Genomic DNA, 8,123 nt, shown 5'->3' with positions numbered 1-8,123 from the left:
AACAAAAATAAAAACAACGTGTTTAGACATGTTTGGTCTGAGGTTTGAGAGTTTTTGACAAGATGAGTGTAATTCTAATCGATCGATATATGACGAATATATGGCCAAAATTTTCAAACAGTGTTTTTTCAGAGTACGGCAGAATTATAGCTCTGCTCACGAGGGAGTGCAGATGAGCGAGACAACGGTGTTGGTTTCCTATCCCCTATGGGAATACGGCCCCTGTCGAGACGGACTGCACGCGCATTTCACTGTGTGTGCGTGACCCGCAAGTTTCCGAGGCTTAATTCGGAGTTTCATTTCCCGTACTTGTGGTATTATCCTTCTGACTACGTCCCATGTTTGATTCCTCTCTCTCTCTCTCTTCCCATGCCATCTTATTTCCTCCTCCACATCATCATCTATGGCACTGAACAAATCCCACATCTTACTTTCGATGCATTTGCCTTATTGTGTTCACGTGTTGACTTAAAGCTTTCTTAAGTAATTAGGTCATTATCCGTACGTTTCATCTCTCTCTCTTTCTCTCTCTCTCTCTCTCTCTCTCTCTCTCTCTCTCTCTCTCTCTCTCTCTCTCTCTCTCTCTCTCTCCTCTCTCTCTCTCCTCTCTCTCTCTCTCTCTCTCTCTCTCTCTCTCTCTCTCTCTCTCCGTATTATTATGATATTGACATTCTTTGTGTATCTCAGGTTAGAGGCAATATTAAATTCAACAGTCAAAATGAGGATGAAAAAGTAAAAACAAACAAACAAACAAACAAACAAAAAATAAACAAGCAAAGCAAAACAAAAATAAACAAAAAACAAAACAAAACAACGACAAAAAACAAAAAAACAAAACAAAAATAAACATCCCCAAACAAAACAAAGCCAACACGTGTAATGACTGACGCTTGTGGTGGATCTGAGGTGAATTTTGAGATTTGATTAAGCCGATTATCGAATCAAATGTTTTGTATCCCAATCTTGACGACAACGCTGTCTGTATAATTTCTGTCCTCCTAGCTATCTTCCCCTTGCCCCAACGTTATCGGAGATTTGCGGCTACGGTAATGAGGAAGATAAAGATAGTTATCCATCTTGCAAATTACAATGATGGTGCGTGTGGTGTTTGTAGTTATAAGTATAAAACAAAATGCTCCGCGCCATCAAGACAGACGTTGAGACGTGGGCTTTTGACAAGAATACCCGAGGGGGCATCAAAGTCATTGTTGTATAACTTAATTCCATATCCCATCTTTTGTTGAATGCAAACGTTTCGCCTTGGGCTAATAAAAAAAAAAGGAATTAAAAAAACAAACAACAAAACAGAAGAAAACATAAACCCTCTATACTAACGATGAAAACGGGCATTTTGCAAACACAACTAAATAATAAATTTTTTTTTTTTTTTTAAATCATGATGACGTTCCGGTTCCTCCTCAGACAACATCGAATTTGATACAAACTTCGATGTCGAAGGATTTCAACCTTTGTGTAGTCAGTACACAACGATTTCACCGAAATCAAATTAACAAAAAGTAATAATAATAAATAATAATAATAATAATAATAATAATAATAATAATAATAATAATAATAATAATAATAATAATAATAATAATATAATAATAATAATATAATAATAATAATAATAATAATAATAATAATAATAATAATAATAATAATAATAATAATAATAATAATAATAATAATAATAATAATAATAATAATAATAATAATAATAATAATAATAATAATAATAAAAGTAATAATAAGAAGAAGAAGAAGAAGAAGAAGAAGAAGAAGAAGAAGAAGAAGAAGAAGAAGAAGAAGAAGAAGAAGAAGAAGAAGAAGAAGAAGAAAAATGATGATGATGATGATGATGATGATGATGATGATAATAATAATAATAGAGCATTTTTTCATGGGTTAAAATCGACGTGCAGGCCTGACAACCCTAAGTGTTATAGTCTCATTGTTGTAATGGGAATACTCTCAAACCAACCCATATTGCATTCGGTAATTAGACCTGCAAGTGTGTGCACCTAGGTTTGGATTTATGAAATGAGGATTATTGGGGGGGGGGGGGGGGTTTAGCATCACTACCACACGCGCCTGCGAGTGTGTCTAGTAGTTCGCTAAATAAGAAAAAAAAAAAAAAGAATTCAATAAACCCAAGCCCATGAATCAATTCCTGTATTCCAGCCGACGTGCACTTATTTGTCTAGATCAAGTCCACCTATGAACGTAAAGTCATATTCATATCTATGAGTAAGATTAATCGATATGTCTTTACCAATAAGTTGTAAAAAGCTTTATTTTGAAATGAGTTCACGTTATCTGTGGAGATCATTTAGGAGAATAGTGGCTTTTTGATTATCAAAACATAGGCAGTCCAAGGAATTCCCCTTTTTCATCGTGTGCCGACCCCTCAACAGATATCGATGTCACTGAAATATAACATTCTACTACGAGACAATTTGATTCGTTTGTCAAATGAAAGAGGCAAATCATTTTCACGTGGAAGAACCAAGATGACTTGTCACTGTTCAAGTTCAAGACCACACTCACTCACAGTCACATCTCCGGCGTGTCGGTGTGTTGTAACAACCCAGTTTACTTGTTTTTTTTTTTTTTTGTTTTTTTTTTTGTTTTTGTTTTTTTTTAGGGGGTTTTCCGATGGATATGATTGCTTTCGGAACCGTGGATAATTAATGGAATTCAAGAACAATTAAAGGTACGGTTATAAATTGAGCCCGGAGACATTCACAGGCATTGTGTTGTTTTAGATAGATTTTCTTTGCCTTTCAAGTAAAGTGAAGTTTCTTTCCTTTTGAAGAGGTGGAAGGCCTTTGATGTTATTATATTAAACTGTTATTCATTCCGGGAGGCCTTCCGAAATGGTCATCGTGCTAGATAGCATTTCTTTCACTTTGTATGTTTACCGTGGATCTTTTGTCATGCGTTTACTTACTCAATTTGTCAACATTTACATTTATTTAAAGAATTCTAGAACAAACCTTGATAGATTAGTGATAAACTTTCCTAATACTAATACGACCATTGTTTTGGGTTTCCGCCCCCATTTTGAGTTGTGATGTATTGAAAGCAGTCCTAGGTTTGTTTGTTTTGTTTGTTTTTTTTTTAGGGTTAGCTCGAGGTCGGAGGATAATTTTTTTTCTCCTATTAGGGTTAATCATAAGTTTTTAGTAAGGTGCTAGGCGTTGTTTTTCCTATTAGGGTTAGTTAAAGGTATTAGATCTAAGTTCTATTTTTTCTTAGGGTTCGTTGATGGAATATTTGGGTTATTTCCCTTAGCACAAGGAGCTTTAGGAAGTCCTCCCCGAATAGCCCCAGTCATTTTCCCTTTCCTTATGGGCCTACTTAGTATTGGCATCGAGGTTACCTATAGTTGGTTTCAAAATTCAAACTGTGTGTTGAGTGCTTCTTGTTGTTTTTAATCATTCTGTGCTTGGATTTTTATCAAATTGTCTGTGAAATGGAATATTGTACTGTCTAGTGTGGTATTGCAACTTTGTTGTATATTTAAAAAATCCGTTAAAAATTTTCATAACCGTGAATCTCAGTGGATCTACTGTGAAAATATTTAAATTGCCGTTGATATGATATGATATGATCTAAGTCCAGATTTATGTAGGCGTTTACAGCCTTTTATCTGCTCTTGTGCATTCGTGAACGTATTTAATTCACGTCTCTCAAAACTGGGCATGCCGAGGTGTCTGAATTAAACTGTTTACAAACAGGAAAGTCGGTGAGCAAAAAGAAGGGGGAAGGGATCTTTTATCCAACGTTGTTTATTTAGACCTTTCTGGTGGTTTTTGATTTTACTTTGATCTTAGTCATCATATCACCGTTTTGACCTCGACAACACTAGATAGTAGGTACGGCTTCATCGAAGTCATTGTTCCTTTCGTGATGAATTCAGTTTGGTCTGCATTATTTTTTAAAAAAGTAATTGGAACAGCAATGGTAGAAATCATATGGTTAAATCTTACGTTTAATTGATTGATGTTGTAGAATTGAGATGTTTGAGATGTTTTGGTTAGAGAAAAAAAACGATGTTAATGTGTTTTCTTTCCTCATAGAACAATTATTTTTTTTAAATTTGCTTTGTCACAATATTTCAAAAAATTGAAAGTGGAAGGGAAATTTCTCAAACTGTTTAATTTCAAATACTTAGAAGGGAACAGTGCAGTTTTTTTAAATGTTAAATAATGAGAAACATAAGGACAAAAATAAGATTTGTGGTTGTTTCTTCTCACTCATAATCATAAGACAAAGCCTTGAGAATCATAATCTTAGACTCTGAAATAATTAACTAAGCCAAAAACAGGATTTTGTCTGTGTGTATGTAGCGTGTGTGTGTGTGTGTGTGTGTGTGTGTGCGCGCGCGCGCGCTCTTTCTTGGCTGTCGAATCTATCCCTCAAGTTAAAATATAAAGTGGCAATGATTGTTTTATCAAAAGTAGCCCATGGAGCCGGAGTCTATCCCGGTTTCAAAAGCGTAAAACGGTCGTTAGCAATTGTTTGCTATTCTTTGGATAGACCACTAACCTGTCACAAAGTACTTTTTGCCAGATCTAATGGACCCATCTACCCAATCACTACTGGGTTGATTGACTGGGCAGTTTAGGCCTCAGTCCTTTTGCATGTGAAGCGAGTGATTTTGCCTCCCCCCCCCCCCTTTTTTTTTTTTTCTAAAAATTTTAATCAACATTTAACTATTACATATTAAGAATATAGGTACGATGCTGTTTTAGGAACCTTTGTAAAATACATGACATGATCTGATCTGATCGAAAATACTTAAGAGCCTCCTGCATAATTCCTTCAAGATTAGTTTACATTTGAAATCTTCTTGTTAAACTCATACATACTCACTATAGAAAAATAGATTTTATCCTTGCGAATGACGTAACTCAAATTAACTCTGGGTCATGTCATAAATGCTATGTATGCAAATCCAAATAATATATTAATTTTCAGGCTATAAAGTGATGATCCTTGATCACAGTCTATCACAGATTGACTAGAAACGTATTTGTTGTTGTTTTTTATTTGTGTGTAGATCATAGCCCTACTATAATACTCTTTTAGTACGCCATGGTGTAGATCTATTGTTGTAAAACATGAATAAAGGGTGGAGGTCCAGATATCTTTCTTTTTCTCATATAACAAGATATATTATTTATGTTTATGTTCCTTGTTTAAAAAAAAAAAAAATACAGGGTAATATATTATGTTCCTCTTCCTCTTTCCCATTTCAAGTTATTTTGAATAACATTCTATCTAAAACTGAAAAAGGCAATAATATAATTTAAAGATTGTATACATCAAAATAGGAAAATAATTCCTCATAAGTTAAGATGAAGTGGTGTCCTTTTACTAGCTGTGACTTGCATTTTCTATGGTCATCTTAACTATTCTCTTTTTGTCCTTTTGCTAGAGAAATTTACTTGTTCATTGTTTTCTGTTTTACTGACAAAAATATATGTCGTTTTGCATTAGAAAATTAAAATAGTAATCTAATAAATGGATTCAAAAAGTAAATAATGGCCTATCATGCATGCTTTTATCATATCAGTCTTTTAAGGTTTATCATTCTACGAGATAAGTACTAGTATGAGTCCATGGTGTTTAAATGAACTGTGCCCTTTTTTCAACCCGAGTAAAACATATTGGGTAATTGTAGTGCCGGTACTTAGATTGTGACTTTGGGATCCAACAAAAATATGGTAACTTCTCTGTTGTTATTGTGAATTCTGGGATTATTGTTGCTGCTTGGATATTTAACTGAAAAATGTGTAAGTAAACACATCTTCTACTTAAGAAAAAACATATCGGTATGAGTATAGGAACGTCTGTTTTTGTTTTATTTTTGTTCCTTCACCCCCCCCCCCCCCCCCTCCCAAACCACCACCCGGCTCCCCCTTTTTTTCTCGAGCAATTTTAGCGAATATGACTTAATTTTATTATCAGTGTCGTGTCCATTACTGATTTGTAGGTTGCAATAAACTTGAACGAGACTCGAAATTCCGGCTGTGATGTGGGTTTAACATAACTTATAATTTGAACTAGTTGAATTGCAATATGTGTAAAAGTAAAGCATTTCAATGGTTTTGTAATCACATAAAGTTATTGAAAACAAGTCTTCTCGTGATGGAACGAATTGTCAGAACGGGTAACCAATCACGCGACAATGAGCCCATAAGGAAAGTGGAAGTGATTCTTGAACCCAGACCGGATACTCAGTATACACGTCGGCTGTTTCCCTTAGCTTGAGGAATGTGCGGAAGGCCTACCTGTTACGAAGTGGCAATTGGAATTCGAGTCTAGTCTCCCTTGTCTATTCGGACTCAAATTCTAATGTGTGTGCGCAGTGAAACACGAAGATAATCACGACTGTGAGTATGGTGAAAACAAATGGACGTGCCTAGGCTTTTATTTTGATTTTATTGATCTCTTTGTCAAATTCAATTTGGTCATTAATTTTTTAAAATATTTTCGGACAGAGACCCTATTGTTACTGCAAATAGTTTCTCTCTACACGTTAGAGATAAAATATCCCGAATTCGGAAAGAGTTGGACAAAGAAGTAACAATAAAAGCACAAGTGAAGGAAACTTGGGCTTTTTGAATAGTGCATCGTAGTGGCGAAAGTTTAGGCTCCTGCGCATCTCACTGATCAAGTATCAATCTAGGGTGAATGGTTCGTATTCCAAATCGTCAGTTTCTTAAGTTTTGACTAAAACAAAAAATAAAGAAAAAAAAATCACCGAGGAGTACATTCAATTTCTTGCTATTTGTTCAAGTTTTCTCGCTTGTCTCTTTCTCTCTTGTTATCAGGGTAATCATCATCATCACCACCATCATCATCATCATCATCATCATGATCACTATCATCACAATCATCATCATCATCATCATCATCATCATCATCATCATCATCACATAATTATGTGCACTTATTTGCCCATGTTCCATTAAATTACTCAAAACTCAATTGTAGATCAATTCTGGAGTCCCTCAGTTCATTACTTAAAACGAAATATATCATACTATGCAAACCCCTATTGTAAAAATGACGAGTAGAGGACAAATAAGAATTAATTCTACCCATCACATCATTTTCAATTTTCATCATTTTAAAAGGCGCCAGAGTCTTACGAAGCTCGCTAATACGTAATAATCTACCCGTTGATTATGGCCGATCACAGGGTAAACAAAGTACATTCGGACTGGAATGGATAAAGATATAATAATGTAGAGTACGTCTCATTGGATAAATGGCCGTTTTCTATTAAGTATTCTATGTGCTGAGAAGATGGAAGGGAAGGGCACGATGTGCTACACTAGAAAAACACCTTTTTAAAAAATCTGTTGCCAGAAATATTTTACTTCAAATAATATCGATGAACTAATATGAAAATTGAGACCTAGGCGATACTTGTGAAAAAAATTAAATCCTGAGACTTTTTATAATTGTAAAGTTTTATTTTTTTATTTTTTGGGGGGAAAAGTTGGTGAATAATCGGTAAATTAACGATATTTCATAATAATAATAATAATAATAATAATAATAATAATAATAATAATAATGATAATAATAATAATGACGATGACGACGATGATAATGATGATGACGATGATGATAATCATAATAATTAATGTAAAATATATTAATTCCAGTCCGAATGAACTTCGTTGGCCCTCTGATCGTCCATAAACGTAGTAGGAATAGCTATAAAATAAAATATTTCTGGCCAACCTGTTTTTACTGCATTTTGTCAGTGTAGGATTGCACAGGAATACTACTTTACTGAACAGTCGAAAGCACTATATGAAGAGCATCGCCGACGGATATAATCCATCCAAATTGACTGATACGGAATTGTAATATGGCAGGAAGGATAAAAGGATTTCCCCATTATGTGCAAGGCGTCTGTCTATTCATGTTTTGTGTCGCGCAAAGTTTAAATGTGTGCTGAACAGAATTAGATATAACAGCTTGAACAAAGCATAGACATAATGTTATGTAATAATAAATATTTAGGGCTCAAACCTACGTGCACATATTTGCAGGTCTGATAACCGAACGCAATAATGGGCTTGTTTTAGCTTTGT

General features: G+C 34.5%; 1 protein-coding gene across 2 annotated transcripts in view; it reads left to right on the top strand.

The window, feature by feature from the left end:
- The first annotated feature begins 2,411 nt into the window (after nt 1-2,411).
- The window catches only part of LOC144958083 (uncharacterized), a 32,200-nt gene continuing 26,488 nt past the window's right edge, over nt 2,412-8,123 (top strand). Inside the window, exon 1 of one of the 2 annotated variants that reach the window (XM_078889730.1) lies at nt 2,412-2,716. The gene's annotated coding sequence lies outside the window, so the exon portion shown is untranslated. Of the gene's footprint in view, nt 2,717-6,267; nt 6,405-8,123 lie in introns of those variants that run through there. The other variant, XM_078889747.1, reaches the window with a different exon arrangement.

The sequence above is a fragment of the Berghia stephanieae genome, chromosome 1, assembly GCF_034508935.2.
Source record: "Berghia stephanieae isolate SIO BIC M18660-M18661 chromosome 1, UCSD_Bste_1.3, whole genome shotgun sequence".
In the NCBI taxonomy this organism is placed as follows: Eukaryota; Metazoa; Mollusca; class Gastropoda; order Nudibranchia; family Aeolidiidae; genus Berghia; species Berghia stephanieae.
The sequence above is the reverse complement of the archived record's forward strand: the minus strand, read 5'-3'. Positions and strand labels throughout refer to the sequence as shown.